Here is a 19,318-nt window from a genome sequence, read left to right as displayed (position 1 = left end):
ATTTGATTAATAGTCGCTTGTGAGAAACAGTATCAAAAGCCTCCTGGAAACCTAGGAATATGGAATCAATCTGAGATCCCTTGTCGACAGCACTCATTTCTTCATGGGAATAAAGAGCTGGTTGCATAACAACAATATTTTCTGAATCCGTGTTGGTTATGTATCTATAAGTCATTTTCTTCAAGGTGATTCATAATGTTCGATTACAGTATATGCTCGAAAATCCTACTGCACATTGAGGTCAGTGATATGGGTCTGTTTTTCAATGGGTTACTCCTACGTCCTTTCTTGAATATTGGTGTGACCTGTGCTAATTTCCCGTCTTTCATCAAGTGAGCTCTTCTGGTTTTGAATTCTGGAATATTTACTTTGTCTTCTTTGGTGAAGGAATTACAGAAAACTGTGTTTAGTAACTCCACTTTAGTGGCACCATCATCGGTAACATTTCTATCGCTATTGTACAGTGACGGTATTGACTGTTTTTTGCCATTCATGTACTTTACATATGACCAGAATCTCTTTGGGTTTTCTACCACATTTACAGACAATATTTCATTGTGGAAACTATTAAAAGAATCTCAGATTGATGTCCACACAAAATTTCGAGCTTCCGTGAAACTTAGCCAGTCTTGGGGATTTTATGTTCTTCTGAATTTGGCATGCTTTTTTCATTGCTTTTGCAACAGTGTTCTGATGTGTTTTGTGTACCATGGTGGATCAGTCCCATCTCTTATTGACTTATGTGGTATGAATCTATCTATTGCAGTTGATACTGTATATGAATTTGAGCCATATCTGGAATACACTTACATAATTAGCTTGGAAGGAATGGAGACTCTCTCTTAGGAAGGCATCAAGCGAATTTTTATCTGCTGTTTTAAATAGATTTATTTTGCATTTATTTTTGGTGGTTTTGGTTGATATGGTTTTGAGCCTCACTGCAATGACCTTGTCTTCACTTGTCCCTGTATCCGACATGTCGCTGTCTATTAGATCAGTATTGTTTGGGGGTAAGAGGTCAAGTGTGTTTTTGCAACCATTTACAATTCATGTGGACTCATGAACTAATTGTTCAAAATAATTCTCAGAAAAAGCATTTAGTACAGTTTCAGAAGATGTTTTCTGTCTACCACCGGCTTTGAAAATGTATTTTTGCCAACAAATTGAGGGTAGATTGAAGTCTCCACCATTCACAACTGTATGAGTGGGGTACTTATTTGTAATGAGATTCAAGTTTTCTTTGAAGCATTCAGCTATTATATCAGCTGAGTCGGGGGGTCGATAGAAGGAGCCAATTATTATTTTCGTATGGCTATTGAGTATAACCTCTACCCATAATAATTCACAGGAACTATCTATCTCAATTTCACTACAAGATAAACTACTACCTGGAGACACAAACACACCACCACCTACTTTATTTAATCTATCCTTTCTGAACATGGTTTGTGCACTGTAAAAATTTTGGCAGAATTTATCTCCGGCTTTAGCCAGCTTTCTGTTCCTATAACAATTTCAGCTTCCACGCTTTCTATCAGCGCTTGAAGCTCTGGTACTTTTCCAACACAGCTACAACAATTTATGACTACAACACTGACTGTTTGCTTGGCTGATTTTTGCCCTGTCCCCTTTGAGACTGGAGCCCTTTTTGATCTTTCGAAAGACTGTGTAACCTAAAAAACCACCCAGTCCACGCCACACAGCCCCTGCTACATGTGTAGCCACCTCCTGCATGTAGTGGATACCTGGCCTATTTGGCAGAAGGTGAGTTCTGCCTTCATCTCGCTAGCAAGCCTGGCAGTCTTCACCAACTCAGATAGCCACCAGAAACCAGAGAAAATCTCCTCTGATCCATAGCAACACACATTATGAGTACCGACATGAGCCACCACCTGCAGTTGGCTGCACCCTGTACCCTTCATGGCATCCGGAAGGACACTTTCCACATCTTAGGTGACTCCCCCCAGTTTGCACACAGAGTGCACATTGGCTTTCTGTCAAGGACTTTGAGTACAGTAGTATGACAGAAGCGATACGGCCATATACATGTTGCATGTAACCTACAGCCCCACTCCGCCCCCCCCCCCCCCCCACACACACACAATAATTTTTAATATGAAGAAAATGAAAGCAGTTTTCTTTCTTGGACATGAACAAATTATTGGTCACATGATGCAGCATGCCTGGGTCCTGCTTTTGCAGTGTTCATATCTGCAAGATGTTGGTGAACATCTGTGGATCAATTGTCATAACCATAATAACACTTATCCACAATTGGTTTTACTGATGGAATGTAAATTTTCATTTTTTTCTTTCAAGTTGTTCATTTTTCATGATCGTCACTTTCTGCACGGTTTCTCTTTCTCTCTGGTTTTGCTATCGGTGCCTGTGCAATGGACATCCTAAACTTGAGCAAATCCAGGATACTTCTTCTAGGAACTTTATTTTCTCTGCAATCTACTCTGTACTTCAGCCAAGTGACAGTGCTCAAGTGAAGAAAGCAAAGTATTAGGGAGTCCATTTCCTTGTTTTGAGCAAAGGTACACTGGACTAAACCAGGCTATGGAGTTTACATTTTCATATGTTTACTATATGTAAATAGCAATTTTTTAAATACTGTGATCAGACTGCTGAGCTGAATATGGACTGTTTTTCCTTTTATAGAAAACATTTTATCAGTTGTTTTTGTGATACAAAGTGTTTTGATATGTAGAACACTGTGAAATTGTAACATATCTGAAGATGTGAATGAGATAACTAATTAGGAAGTATTGAATAGAATTGGAGAGAAGAGGAGTTTGTGGCACAACTTGACAAGAAGAAGGGATCAGTTGGTAGGACATGTTCTGAGGCATCAAGGGATCACAAATTTAGCATTGGAGGGCAGCGTGGAGGGTAAAAATAGTAGAGGGAGACCAAGACATGAATACACTAAGCAGATTCAGAAGGACGTAGGTTGCAGTAAGTACTGGGAGATGAAGAAGCTTGCACAGGATAGAGTAGCATGGAGAGCTGCATCAAACCAGTCTCAGGACTGAAAACCACCACCACAACAACAACAGTGAATCAGACTTCCTGAGACTACTTCAGTATTAGCTATTTTTGTGAATACTGTGGTAATTGGTATTTTATAGCTGTACAGGTGATAACACTGAGAAATTCTCAAGGGTGCAAAAATAAATGAACAAAAATTAAGTGAAAAATCTTACTGTGAGTTGTCATTTGGCTAGTGGCTTTTTCATATTTTACAGAGCATTACTGATTCATCTGTTGCTGGACGTTTCATGTCACAACCAATGGAAAAAGTAATAAGTGGTCCCTCAAAGCTGGAAACAGAATATGAATCAGAGGTAGGCTTCCCTGTTGGAGGAGAGGTGGACAAGATGCACTTTCTTCCATGAAGTGAACTGTGATAAGACTCATTAGACTTTCAAGTAATGCATTTTATTTTTGCTGAAACTGTCTTCCATATTGTTGTTGTTGTTTTCCTGTAGGCTGTATCTATTGCACCCCTAGTGAGATAAGCCTCTACATCCTTACATTTTTCCTCCAGCCAACTCTGCTTAGCCATTTTGCACTTCCTGTTGATCTCATTTTTGAGACGTTTGTATTCCTTTTTGCCTGCTTCATTTACTGCAGTTTTATATTTTCTCCTTTCATCAATTTAATTCAATATTTCTTCTGTTACCCAAGGATTACTACTAGCCCTCATCTTTTTACCTACTTGATCCTCTGCTGCCTTCACTATTTCATCCCTCAGAGCTACCCATTCTTCTTCAACTGTATTTCTTTCCCCCATTCCTGTCAATTGTTCCCTTATGCTCTCCCTGAAACTCTGTACAACCTCTGGTTCTTTCAGTTTTTCCAGGTCCCATCTCCTTAAATTCCAACCTTTTTGCAGTTTCTTCAGTTTTAATCTACAGTTCATAACCAATAGATTGTGGTCAGAGTCCACATCTGCCACTGGAAATGTCTTACAATTTAAAACCTGGTTCCTAAATCTCTGTCTTACCATTATATAATCTATCTGATACCTTTTAGTATCTCCAGGATTCTCCCATGTATACAACCTCCTTTTATGATTCTTGAACCAAGTGTTAGCTATGATTATGTTATGCTCTGTGCAAAATTCTACCAGACGGCTTCCTCTTTCATTTCTTACCCCCAATCCATATTCAGTGTGAGTAAAACAGAAGTGTGTTGCTTCCATCTAAATAACCAGTTGGCGAACGTACAACTGGAAGTAAAAACTGGAAATAAGTTTCAGAGGCAGAATTCTTCGTCATAATTGGAACCCAAAATATCTTGGTGTCATCCTGGATCGTACACTATGCTTCAAACAACACCTCCTTAACTTAGCTCAAAAGCTGAGGACTCTAAACAACATCCTCCATAAGCTATGCGGAACTACCTGGGTATCTTCGGCAATTACCCTGCGATCTTCAGCTCTGAGCTTGGTATACTCAAGTGCTGAGTATTGTGCACCTGTTTGGATGAACAGTCATCATACAAGGCTTGTTGATACCCAGCTGAATACGAGAATGCACATAATATCTGGCGCAATCAGATCTACTCCAGTTTATTGGTTTCCACTGTTAACTGGTATATTGCCTCCTGATCTACGCAGATGTACTGCCCTTATGAGAGAATTCCACAAGATCTCCAGGAATTCTAACCTACCCGTGCATAGCGAACTGCCACTTTTAAATCGTGAGAGACTGAAATCACGCCATCCAACTCTGTGTGATGCTGCTAACATGACTGCTAAGAATTTCAAACCTCTTGAAGAATGGAAAGGTTGGTGGGAAGCAGTGACAGATGTGCACCTGCATAACATCTTCTCAAGTGCTAAACTGCCAAGTGGATTCGACTTACCACGCAAGACCTGGACTACTCTCAACAGAATCCGTACTGGCCATGGGCAATGCAGGGATGCTCTCTTTAAGTGGAAGAAGCTGCCTGATCCAGTCTGTGACTGTGGGGCTCCATACCAGACTTTTCACCACATTGTCAGTGAATGCAGGCTTCGAGCCTATCATGGCGACAAAGAGGACTTCCTGTTAGCAACTCCAGATGCAGTGCACTGGATTGAAGGACTGGATATTCAGTTGTAAAGACAAACTTAAGTTTCTTGTGTGTCAATATGTAGATATGTATAGGTGATTTAATTTCATGATATGTCTGTATTAGCCATATGCTAAATAATAAATAATAAGTACAGAAATACCAGCAGCTGGTTGTCTTTTGAGCACTACATGATGTCCTTTATTTTTGGATTCACATATATCTATTTTGCCTTCAAACTGCTTTCCATCCACCGGTAGACACACAACCAATTCAATTTGTAGTTGGAATAATACTGTATTGATGAATCACTGAATGTGACCTGCTTTTCAATCAAGTGTTTTCTATAGTGTTAATGTGTTTGTTCTCATAATTCACTAACAGACTCATTGGCCACTTGATGTGTTGTACTCATTAGGGTGTAAATTATGGCTGTTCATAAAATGTCAATATCAAAACAGCAGTATCGAGTTCCATAATTTTTATTTTATACTATATTTTTTCACAATTTTTCAGAAAATATTTGAACTTGCTCTTTTGAAATTGTATTAGGACATGATTTTATTTACTTTCACTGTGTTAAGGAGTCTTATTACTTTCTGAGCTTCCATCACGTCCAGTCTTTCTCTTTGAGTGTGTGATACAAGTATATGTGGCACTAAAGAACAACTCCAACTGCACTGGGGGGTGGCAGTGTGAATGGAATAACAAGATTTCTAGTGTTAGGAAACAGTTGCTGTAAGTGATGAACAAAAATCTAAATGACAAGATCAATCGTTGCAGTAGGTGGATGTGCGAGGCGAAATGCAGACGTAATCTGCACTACCAACAGAAACTCCAACGAGATTCACCAGGCAATTTTGACACTACAACTACTAAGTTGCTGGCATTTGCAGAAATGAAAAAAACAGGGAAGTTGACACAAAGTATTCCAAGGCCCCAACTAGACATATTTGTAGAAGCAAGAAACATTTAGATAGTTAAGTGCAGAACCATCCTCTGTGTGCATTCTGGTTTCCCATATGTGTAGACTGGGTGTACAAAATGTCAACCCAGGATACTGACAAGCAGAATGAAGTGGACGTCTCCACCAGCTTTTGAAGGCCACTTACGGATCGGCATCACAACTTGGTGGTGCCTCTGATGTCACAGAGCGAGGGCATGTGTGGTAACGTATATGCCACAACAGATGAATGTAGGAGAACTGCCATTCTGTAATACATCAGTACACAAATACATATGATCTATTCCACAGCTGAGGTCATCTGCTGTGGTAAGTTGTACAGTGGAAAGATTGCAGATATAATACAGTAGAGTTATTGCACATGTGACCATTTTAGTAGCTGGAATACACTGCAGCCCTCTTTGAGCATCCATCCCTGTTATATGTGAAGTCCATTGTCAAGTCGACATGTCACAGTCTAGAGGCACTCTGACACATCTCTAGGGTAAAAGTTGATACACATATCAGCAGGGTGACAGTTTGTGGAGTGGAACATGTCATACCAAAACCCCTGTTTGTGGCACTCCAACAGGACCCTGAGAGAATGGCCTAGACAATTAGCATCCAATGTCTTCAGATGTGACAGCATCTTGTGTGGTTGGTTGGAAGGATGTATTGATTCCTCTTGAGGTCCCATTAAATTAATTGAAATCATGACTACAGCAGCAAATACTTAAGTTGAAATATCAAAAGTGTGACATAGGTAAAGTCCATGAAAGCGGCAAGACGCAGTCAGTACCTTCGCTGCGCAGTGCCGATGGTACTGTTATTGACGACTATGCTGCTAAAGCGGAGTTATTGAACGCAGTTTTCTGAAATTCCTTCACCAGGGAGGACGAATGGAATATTCCATAATTTGAAACACAAACAGCTGCATGCATAAGTTTCTTAGAAGTAGATACCTTAGGGGTTGCGAAGCAACTCAAATTGCTTGATACGGACAAGTCTTCAGGTCCAGATTGTATACCGATTAGGTTCCTTTCAGATTACGCTGATACAATAGCTCCCTACTTAGCAATCATATACAACCACTCACTCACCGATAGATCTGTACCAACAGATTGGAAAATTGCGCAGGTCACACCAGTGTTTAAGAAGGGTAGTAGGAGTAATCCATCGAACTACAGACCGATTTCATTGACATCGGTTTGCAGTAAGGTTTTGGAGCATATAGTGTATTCAAACACTATGAATCATCACAAAGGGAACAATCTATTAATACGTAATCAGCATGGTTTCAGAAAACATTGTTCTTGTGCAACGCAGCTAGCTCTTTATTCACACGAAGTAATGGCCGCTATCGACAGGGGATCTCAAGTTGATTCTGTATTTCTAGATTTCCGGAAAGCTTTTGGCACCATTCCTCGCAAGCGACTTCTAATCAAGCTGCGGACCTATGGGGTATCGTCTCAGTTGTGTGACTGGATTCGTGATTTCCTGTCAGGAAGGTCGCAGTTCGTAGTAATAGACGGCAAATCATCGAGTAAAACTGAAGTGATATCAGGTATTCCCCAGGCAAGTGTCCTGGGACCTCTGCTGTTCCTGATCTATATAAATGACCTGGGTGACAATCTGAGCAGTTGTCTTGGGATGTTCACAGATGATGCTGTAATTTACCATCTAGTAAGGCCATACGAAGACCAGTATCAGTTGCAAAGTGATTTAGAAAAGATTGCTGTATGGTGTGGCAGGTGACAGATGACGCTAAATAACGAAAAGTGTGAGGTGATCCACATAAGTTCCAAAAGAAATCTGTTGGAATTCGATTACTCGATAAATAGTACAATTCTCAAGGCTGTCAATTCAACTAAGTAACTGGGTGTAAAAATTACGAACAACTTCAGTTGGAAAGACCACATAGATAATATTGTGGGGAAGGCGAGCCAAAGGTTGCATTTAATTGGCAGGACACTTAGAAGATGCAACAAGTCCACTAAAGAGACAGCTTACACTACTCTCGTTCGTCCTCTGTTAGAATATTGCTGCACCGTGTGGAATCCTTACCAGGTGGGATTGACGCAGGACATCGAAAGGGTGCAAAAAAGGGCAGCTCGTTTTTTATTATCACATAATAGGGGAGAGAGTGTGGCAGATATGATACACGAGTTGGGATGGAAGTCATTAAAGCAAAGACGTTTTTTGCTGCGGCGAGATCTATTTACGAAATTTGAGTCACCAACTTTCTCTTCCGAATGCAAAAAAATTTTGTTGAGCCCAACCTACATAGGTAGGAATGATCATCAAAATAAAATAAGAGAAATCTGAGCTCGAACAGAAAGGTTTAGGTGTTCGTTTTTCCCGCGAGCTGTTCAGGAGTGGAATGGTAAGGAGATAGTTTGATTGAGGTTCAATGAACCCTCTGCCAAGCACTTAAATGTGAATTGCATAGTAATCATGTAGACGTAGATGTAGAAATGGTAGACTGAGCATTTGTAATGCAATTGCAAAATTAAAAAAAACTTAATGTTTGCCATTTTTCCAAACTATTTTTATCAATAAATGTAGACTGTTAAAACATTAGATCTTTTTAAAAACATTCCTTAGTGTAAAGCTTATCTACAATGGTTGAATGCTTGCCTGTGTTTGTATCAACTGCTCAGTGTCCAACAGTGCAGTGAATGGATATCTCCACTTGTATGTACAAGCTGTGGCTTAGCTGCAGCAAAGTGATATTTTGTGAGGTTGTCATCTGTGATGCATGTAATTTTTATACAGTTGGACACCGCAAGTTTTTCAAGATGGGATGGTTTTTTTCCACAAGCAGCAGTACCTGTGTTGGGTTTGTATAACCTACATTAATCAGTGATCCAGTTTGGAGTGATGCAGAGCACCACTAAGAAAATGCTTGTACCATGACAATGCTGAATGTCATGGTACAATAGAAGTAGTCTAGAGAGCTGTCTAAAAATGTCGCATGTCAAATGTATGATAAACTGTACATACGAGTCATGTTTCCCTGTTACTAAATGTCTAATTACAGTAAGTGATTGTACATTGAATAGTGTAAGCACCTGTCAAAAGACATATGTTTTTCTTCAAAGTGAGCTGAAATTTCTGCAGATTTTAAGATTTAAGTGCAAGAAGAACTGTAGGGGTGGTTAAGTGTTGAGCTGCACTGACATTGTCCACAAAAGAATTTAGTTAACAGTCACATAGGTTTAGAATTGCAAGGTAACAACAAAGTCAAATCTGAACACATTGCAGCCTATACTGTTCACCTGTGCAGACATCCTCGATAGCCAGGACCACCTTACAAAAGTGGCTGATAAGTTGGCGGTGAAAGTAGGCTATTGTCAATAATTTAGTCCTCACCAAAACTAAGCTTGAACACTTTAATAGCACTTATCTGAAATATTGTTCATGGCCTGTTTGGGTCTCTATTACTTCAGTTTTTTACAGAAATAGGTAGCTACTTACCACACCTGGTAACAGTTATATAGTTGCAGTTCATGTGCAGTAACCAATCACCAACAGTTTGCAATGCTTGGTGTGTGGAAAATAAGCAATCAACATAAATCAAAACAGATTTCTATATGCATTCTCTGCAAATTTTAATATATCACAATATTTGTCACAGTGAATAATCACAAAAAGTAACCACAAGAGCACAGCAAGACTGCAATTTTGTTACTCAACATTTTCATTGCAATTCAATGTTAAAGTTTGATTCTGTCATTAACTTCTGCAGTGAATTTGGGTGAGGTTCATCTGTTTCAGCCATTACATAATCATCGTATGAACTTAACTGAAAAAATTACTTCTAGAATTTTAATCTTTTTTTTTTTTGGGCACAAAACTGCAATGGTCATTAGCACACACAATTTTAATCTGTTCTAGACCAACAAACATAGGTTTACCTATTATGAGCTCACTATATTATATCTCTTTCAGCGTGTGTAATGGTCATGGCAGTGAAGGGATTTTGCAAACGACATAATGCTTTAAAAATATGGCCACGTTGGATTTATTTGTTTTAAAATAACAACAAGAGCCAATCAAATTTTAAATTACAGAAAATTTTGCTAAATACAAATGTAGAGAAATAAATAAACACATTTACATGAGTGAGCACCATATTGCAAATCTAAGTAAATTTCATTATATTTAATGTTAACACACTAATAGTGCTATATGATGAACTATACAGAAGAATTAAGCTAACTAAATTGTGTACTCCAAATCTGGAATCTCACATTAGTTACCACAGAATCTACAAAGATACTTGGCAGCCCGTTGGAATTTTAAGTTCAGTTCGGGCAGGTAGGTTAGAAAATTTAAAAAGGGAAATTGATAGGTTAAAGTTAGATGTAGTGGGAATTAGTGAAGTTCAGTGGCAGGAGGAACAAGACTTTTGGTCAGGTGAATACAGAGTTATAAATACAAAATCAAATAGGCGTAATGCAGGAGTAGGTTTAGTAATGAATAAAAATATAGGACTGTGGGTAAGCTACTACAAACAGCATAGTGAACGCATTATTGTGGCCAAAATAGAGATGAGGCCCATGCCTACTACATTAGTATAAGTTTATATGCCAACTAGCTCTGCAGATGATTAAGAAATTGATGAAATGTATGAAGAGATAAAAGAAATTATTGAGGTAGTGAAAAGAGATGAAAATTTAATACCCATGGGTGACTGGAATTTGAGAGTAGAAAAAGGCAGAGAAGGAAACATAGATAAGGCCTTCCCTCCACACAGTGTTGAAGGCGGCAGTTAGATCAACAAATGCCACAGATGTTTTCTGCTTCGTTTGGTATCCTGACTCTATGAAGGATGTGAGAGACAATACTTGTTCGCAGCAGCTACACCCTGGTCTGAAGCCTGCCTGATCAACTGAAACATTCTCTAAGATAGCACTACTTGTTCTGTTATATATTTGCCTTTCAAAAAGCTTGTAGCAGCAGCTGAGTAGGGAAATGGGACGATAGTTTTCTACCTTGTTGCTGGGTTTGCCAGGTTTCAGAACAGATATTATCTTCACCTTTTTAGACTACGATGGAAGTTGACCAGTCAGCAGGATGTCAGTGAAGAATTCTGCCAGCCATTTCTTAGCTTTTCCTCCCATATGGATCAGGAATTCTGGATGGATACCATCGAATCTAGGTGCCTTAAGAGGTTTGAGGTCCTTCAGTCCAGAGTCAATGTCTGAAACTGTGAGGGGATGGGTATACTCAGATGAGGGAGATGCCTTCTTTTTCAGGTCACGAAGCTGTCGTCTGATATGTCTTGTATGTTTCTTGTCAGGAGGTACTCTTGAGGTAGTAATGATGTGGGAAGCAATTTGGTCTGGTGTTACTTCAGAAATTTTTCTGCATGCTGGTGCACTTCCTCCCAGTTTTCTCAGAAGACTCAACGCTTTCCTGCTCCAGTGGGTTAAGTCCATATTTTCGACTGTTTCTACCCATTTCTGCCTCCGAGACATGTCCAAGCTGGACAATAGTTCCATAGCTATCTCTGGTTCAACACTTTGGGGGGGGGACTGGTTAGTGTTTAACGTCCCGTCGACAACGAGGTCATTAGAGACGGTGCGCAAGCTCGGGTTAGGGAAGGATTGGGAAGGAAATCGGCCGTGCCCTTTCAAAGGAACCATCCCGGCATTTGCCTGAAACGATTTAGGGAAATCACGGAAAATCTAAATCAGGATGTCCGGAGACGGGATTGAACCATCATCCTCCCGAATGTGAGTCCAGTGTGCTAACCACTGCGCCACCTCGCTCAGTAGGTTCACCATTTTGCTGGAAGTGTTGGTACAGTGTTTCACTTTTGTCATTCCATCCTGGAAGATATTCTTTTCGGTATCCTCTTGGCATACACTTTTTAGCTGTTGCTGTTACTGCACCAATGGAGTGTTGATAGTTATTATGTGATGGAGGTATCCATCCAATGGTCTTATCCAGTTCCGTTGAAAACTTCATCCAGTCAGCTTTCTGGAAATTCCACTGAGCATGCGGAGTTGATCGTATGACAGGAACAGTGCAGCCAATTTGTATTATTACAGGTCTGTGTTGGCTGTGATCCATTCTGCAAGCATGCTCCCATTTTCATCATTTTGAGAGTACTTCCAAAGTTCATGGTGACTATTGAAGTCTCCTATGTAAATAGCAGGATGTTCTGCTGTGTGTAGGACAAAATCGGGCCATGTTGATTTGGGTGGTTTGTAAACATTTGTAATAGTAATGCCGTGCAATTGTATGACAACTATATGTATATCTGCCTCCACACTTACAGAAATCAGTGAAGCTTCGTTTATGTTGTTACGGACATACGTAGCAATTCCATACACCTCGTGGTAAGTTACACCAAGTGCAGAATATCCAGGAATTCAACCTCAGCTTCGGAATATTTCTTCGCTGGAAACACGAGTTTCTTGAATGGTAACAACATCGATATAGTTGCACAGGAAAAATTTTGACAGGTAGTCACACTTTGCCCTGCTAATGCTTTCGATATTCAGTTGAAGGAGTCTGATAGTTGGTCTAATGTTTCTTGTTGATGGACTCTGAAAAGAACTGTTGCTCCTATTTAGTTGATATGTCATTGCCAGGAGATCCTATGGATAGTCTGGCTGCCTGTAATCACTGTTGCTCAATTAGCACCACCCAGGAGGCTCGTGTGGGGTATTTTAAGGTTAAACCTACGGATGTGAGCAACGCTACCTCCCATTTCCATACTATCCTCAAAACATACTTCCAGAATGCCATACTCAGTTCACATACATAAGCATCACTTTGCCACATAAATGATACCATATGGGCATCCGTCAGCAAAAGACTACAAAACATCCCTGCATGTTCTCAGCTCTGTCAGTCACATGACTACTATCCTAGTCAAAACTCCATCTGCAGCCAACTGCATTTGCTCACAAATCGTTGTTTATATTTAGCGTTTAAATCATATTCATTAAAATCATTTGTCGCAAAATTTAAAATTTCTTCAGTTCATAATTGTCATAAAATATACTTTCTTTTTAGATCACATCCTTGGAATCTACATAAACTAATCAAAAGTCTTATTATTTTTACAGCTTCCAGTTCAACATTGTGTTATTCAAATGTTATTTTTTGTTTTTAATATTGATTGCCAACTTCTCATTCAAAAGACAATTAAATCTTATGTGCATTAAAGTAGAAATGTTTGATTGTGGATGTCTTGTCTTGAGAGTTATTTTGTCTAAATGACTTTTCTCTGCAAAATTTTCCCCAGTACATAGCCACAGCTATGATATGTATTATCATGCAACACTGACCCCTGTTATCTTATAGCCTGAGCGGTTACAAGTGGAACATGTTACTCTGCAACCATTAAGCCACATTTGCAATGTTTCAGAATGCTACACAAAAATAGCAGGACCATTACTCTTTTTGTGTAAGAAAAGCCACAAAGCATGAACATTTAAATTTTTCATGTTCACTGACTCCCAGAGCATTCTGCATCTCAATATGTGCATATTATTCTGGTTTACCTTACTTGAATATGAAGAGCTTCTCCATCAATGAAACTCAATTGGAGTAAAAGTCTGTTGACAGTGCTCATTGAGAATGTGGAAGACATAAACAAATTTCCTTTTATCACCAATGTGAAGAATGTGCATGAACTCTAGTGGGTATGGATGGCAAATGATAGCAAATTTCTAGCAACAAATTTCTTGTGAAATATGCCCCATTACTCTTTCATGAATATTGGACATGTATTCCTAGGCATTTTATTTAATGTGTATCACTTGTTTGGAGGAACTCATTCCTGCTTGTACTAAACACTATACTCATATTGATGGCAACAAAGAGAGGCTTCATTATTTCATGAATGTCCCAGAAAATAGTACAATGTCATATTTGTTCCCAGCATATTAGTTTAACACTACCAGTACCAGCCCACTACTTATCCATGTCTGCAGAATACAGGCAATTTTGTCTGTGTTAAAAAATTAATGCCTTGGAGGATATTGGACATAAAAATACAAAATTAACTCTATTTTAAGCCCATTTTGTGTTCTGTAATATTTGACTATGAACAAAATTTTGTCTAGTATAACATGGACAAAATATATTAAGTATATGACATTGTTTACAGAAAATAAAGAGGCATCCATTCATATAGGTAGAGTAAATGAATTCATATATTCATAATGATGACTGCTGAATATTGTATTTAAATACAATAGCATCTCCTACATGGATTTATAATGTATTTTCACAAGAATATGTTCAGGTCTAGAAAATATGGCAGCCAATTGAGGCCCATGGCAGTGATCTCTGGTTACCCCAGAGCCAGAAAGCGGTCCCCAAAGTGCTCCTCCAGGACATCAAACTCTTTTCTGCTTTGATGGGGTCGAGTTCTATCATGCACTAACCACATCCTGTCAAAATGAGTGTCACTTTGGATAACAGTGATGAAATCATCTTCCAAAACCTTCACATACCATTCCGTAGTCACTGTGCCATCGAGGAATATCACACCAATTATTCTGTGACTGGACATTGCACACCACACAGTCACCCATTGAGGGTGAAGAGAGATATTGATCCCAAAATGAGGATTCTCAGTCCCCCAAATGCACCAATTTCACTCACTGATGAACCTGTCCAAATGAAAGCGGGCACAATTGCTAAACCAAACAACAAGGTGCTTACTAATTCTCATCATGCCTTGCAGCCAACTGTTCAGTTCAGAAGTTATGACGGTTTTATTTCATTTAGTTGAATGAGTGTCACCCTGCACAAATCCAGTGCTTACTCCTGTCTTGGTCACAAGATCTTCTAGAATGATACAATGAACTTTTGGACCATAGCTTACACTTACTCAGTGCCATTCCCTTCATCTTCACTATTTGCCATAATGTGGTTCTGCCCTGTGATTTTTGGCCATTTTTGAAGCAGTTGTGCCACACTTTTATCCGATAGTTGCTCGTGGCACTGTCATCGGAAACATATTTGTGCTTCTGATTGGTTCTTACTTGGCTGTTGCCAAGTTTTTGGGAAAACTTGATGTAGTATTGCTGCTTATTTTTTGGTGTCTTAAAACTTATAAAAATCATAATCAGATGCACACCTGTGACACACCCTGTCACTGGCAGTTTGCATGCAACTGATCTTATACTAGCAGAGAGGAAAATCCCCAGCTGCAGAAAGGTGTTCCCCACATCTTTACTCAACAGAAACTTGCAGGCAGTTATGTACTCATCCTGTCTTTTACTTTAAGTCACTGAATGACTAATGAAGTTATGTTTGAGAATTGTTATACACATCCTTATAACATAAGATGTTGCTCTCTTTCCTCTGTAGTAACTGACATCACTGTAGTCACTGGTTTTCTGTACACAGTTAATCAGGTACATGTCCCTTCATAGTCCATGATGGTATTGCTTGGAATCTCCCAAAAGACTGCACATTCAATTACCTCTACTGTCTGGTTTATATGGTGACTGTTTATGTTGAATTTGGATTAAGTGAACACTTAGTAAAATCTCATTGCAGGCCAAAGATTTAGGTACTTAATCTGTTACATAAAATCTTAGGATGCCAACCAATACTTCTGCTTGCATTATGTCTGTGGTATGTCCAAATAATTTCCAAGGCTTGATTAGCTTGTCAAGAAATAAGTACTTTGTCTCTTTACATTATGCAAGGAAATTGACTGTAGCTTGAATTAAAGATCTGCCCAAACTTTTTTTTTGTATTTCAGTGGTGAAACAGCTGTTTACAGCTCAGTCAATCAACACTGAACACACTGGATTTGTCAAAACCATTCTGTTGGCTTCTGTGTTAGAAATGTAACAATTAACTTCAAGTTTCAAAATTGCATAACTATGCTGAATTTAAAGGTTCATTGATTTTGTTATGATCTTCCAACCCACCGGTTAAGCCTAAATTCAACTATCTAGTTGCAGAAACGCTGTACATCCCTTGTCATGGGAAATAACTGACTGATTACATTGGTCAGTATTAAAACTGAAATGTCAAAATGATTCCATCTTTACATCATGTATAATTTCCAGGTACTGTCCACATTTTTACACCATTTCTAAGAAATGAGCACCAGTCTGCTATGCAAAAACATATCAGAATGACAAATATAAACTCTTTGTGGACAAATTTTGGGGAAAATTTGCAGCTTACGTGGGACAGCATTACACGAAAATTAAAATAGTGTACATTTACATAATTAGGCATCCAATCTGCACCCTAAATTTAAGGGAGGAAAGAGATATCAGCTTTAATTTGTTTTATTTACAGAAAATTGTTCTAACAAGGCTCTATTCTTAATCACTAGTGGAAGAATCATTGTCACCATCTTCCCATAGAGCATAGTTCTCAGTTCCATCTCGTTAATATGTGATAAATTTTAAGAATCTTTTCCACCAGTGCTTGTGGAATGTGGAGTCCCATGCACGTTTCAGCCACTTACAAATCTGGCTGCTTGATTTTCAACTTGGTGCGAACTTGTTTTCATCAGCCATCCATTATGTGTATTGCTGTTTAAGTGCAGATTTGGATGACTTATTACAACAAACATGAAGTGTAACGGGACTTTGTTAGGCATCTGGGCATAATGGTAGTCAGTTTCCACTTTCCATAACTTAATTATGACTTTCTCTGTTAAAGTCCATGAAAGCTGTCCAGGAGCAACAAGTTCCACTTATCCAGCAACTCCAGGGTGATGTTGCCAAACACGGGCCGCCCTTTCGACCACAGTCATTTCCATCCACTCCTTCAGTTTTTCTCTCACCAGTATGCCTTTCATTGAAATTTTTGGAGTACTTTTCCTTTAAAATATAATGTAAGGTGGTAGCTTTCATCCATCACCAGTTACAAACATCACTGTTCATCTTTGCTTCTCATTGCCGCCAGTTCGTATCATGATGCTGGATTTCACTTCACTGTTCCTTGTAGAGTGGCATCTCAGAATGGACTGCCATTTGATCTCTGTTACCAAACACAGAAATGTTCACAGTGCAGATTTATCATGTAGTGATGAAAAATCACTTCTCTTCATCACCTGAATGCTATGGAGTTACAGTAGTTTTCCTCCATGGATCTAATCCATTTCATTGATCTGATGGAATTACAATTTCTTACAACAATTTAAAGTTTATCTTCAATAATGATAGACGCTGGAGAAATGAATTAAGAATTGTGGCATAGCTGGGATTTGAACCCTGGTCTCCTGCCACACTAGGCAGATGTGCTGACCATTGCATCACTGTAGCAGTATGGCTAACACAGGTGCACGGACTGCCATAGTCCAGTGCCTCCCAAACACAGATTTAAATTCACACCTTCGCTGACTATTTGGGAAGGCAAAACTGGGCTGAAGTTGTGAGTAGATGTTAATGTTATGGAGGGCACTGGACTAGTGTAGAGCGTGGAGCTGCGCTAAACCTACTGATACAGCGGTGTAATAGTCAGCACATCTGACTTATAAGCAGGAGACCAGGTTAGTCCCAGCTGTGGCACAAATCAAATCACTCCTTCAGCTTCTCTCATCAGTTTCAATTCAAATATCTCGATAGTCAGCCCTCGCTAGTTTTGAAACCAGAGATGCCCAGTTCTTTGACTGAAGCCAGTGCTTGAGTAAGCACATTTGACTAGTAACCGTGCAGCCGTAATAGGAGTCCTTAGAGCCAGGCATGAATACGACCCTCACTCCTACTGTACTTTCTTCCCACAGTTTCCAGTGTATTGTGTTCTTTTAATGTGCACCTGACATGTCAGACTGAAGCTGCAGTGCTACAATATAACAGGATCTATTGTTGGTGGAGCAGTACCAATCTTATTACAATTACCTCCACACACTCCAGTTTTTGTCCTTGAATTCAGGAAAAATGTGCAGATTATTTGTGTAAATATGGTGTGTTGAATGGGATCTATGGTACAGATTATCTAACCAGCGGTAAGATGGTAGTATGCTCTGTATACCTTACTGTCGTAATACTTTGAGAAATAATTGTACTACTTCTACTTCTTGCTGTTGTGCAGAAGGGGAAGCTATCTTGCTTTTGTCAACAAATACAGTTGTTTGGGTGTACCTCATGTGGAAAGAGGTGTAAACGTTGGTGGCAGACGGGCAGCAGCACACGGCAGGAGTAGCTCACTACGGGCCGTACGTCTACTTGGCGAGCGTCCACAGCGGAGAGGCGCCAGTCGTCCGGAGCGGCCCCTACGGATCCGTTACTGACGTGCTCGTATCTTCTGGCAAGTGTGGCAGACAGATCTGCCTGCTAGTTTTCTTCTTTCTCTGTTGGATGTCTGTTGATGAATGCTCAGTGATACAGAGGATTTTGGGAAAATACTGACAAGCGAACTGACGTTGCCTTCACAGATTCTAAACTAGAGAGTCCTTAAGGACATTAAGCAAAATGTGAATGTATACATGCCAAAGTGCATGAAATTCAGTAGCTGTAGTGAAGTTAAACAACCTGCAGGTCTTGCTTGTTGGTTACATTACTGCATTACAGCCTAAATTTACTTAGCATTCCTGTTGTGACCTAGTTAATAGGTAAAAGAATTGTTCAGTACCTCAAAAGGTTTTGGACACTGATAAACCCTTGTTGGCATTGTAGCAACTACTTTTGATGTGCAGTCATACAAAGATTAAAACACCTGCAGGTGTCTGAAACCTACATAATTGGAGAATTTTAGGTAAGTGACTGCATATAGGGTGCTCATATGAACTATTCTTGAGTGCTACTGGGGTGCTTGGATCTTCCCCCAATCAAAGAAGTTAAAAGCTGACTGCAGAACAATTCTACAGCCCCAGCAAAAATTCTGTCTAAGGACCATGAAGATAAGAGAAATTAGGGCTCATATGGGGCATATTGACAATTATTTCCCCCTCATTCTGTTTGCAAGTGGAACAGGAAAGCAATGGCTCGTCCTGATACAGGGTACCCTCTGACATGCAATGTATGGTACTTGTGGAGTATGTATGTAGATGTAGAAACAGAAGAAAAAACAATTAAAGTATAATGAACACAGTGAAAAATTTCAGATTGTCAGTAACTGTTGAGATGGTGTGTGGGAAAGGGGGGGGGGTGTTCATCCATTATCTAATCAATCTTTCTTTACCTTTTTTTCCTGTAACTTCCTTCCCTATCTCGAAGACAGTGACATATCTTCAAACACCATCCCCTGATTATGTCACTTAGTTCTTACAAATGCTAGACTGATCAGTAAATGTTTTCTAAAACCAGAAAATTAAGTCAAATTTGACTCATACAAATTTGGTAGGTGATATTTATTTGGACACACCTA

The sequence above is a fragment of the Schistocerca piceifrons genome, chromosome 11 (assembly GCF_021461385.2).
Source record: "Schistocerca piceifrons isolate TAMUIC-IGC-003096 chromosome 11, iqSchPice1.1, whole genome shotgun sequence".
NCBI classification, from domain to species: Eukaryota; Metazoa; Arthropoda; class Insecta; order Orthoptera; family Acrididae; genus Schistocerca; species Schistocerca piceifrons.
The sequence above is the reverse complement of the archived record's forward strand: the minus strand, read 5'-3'. Positions refer to the sequence as shown.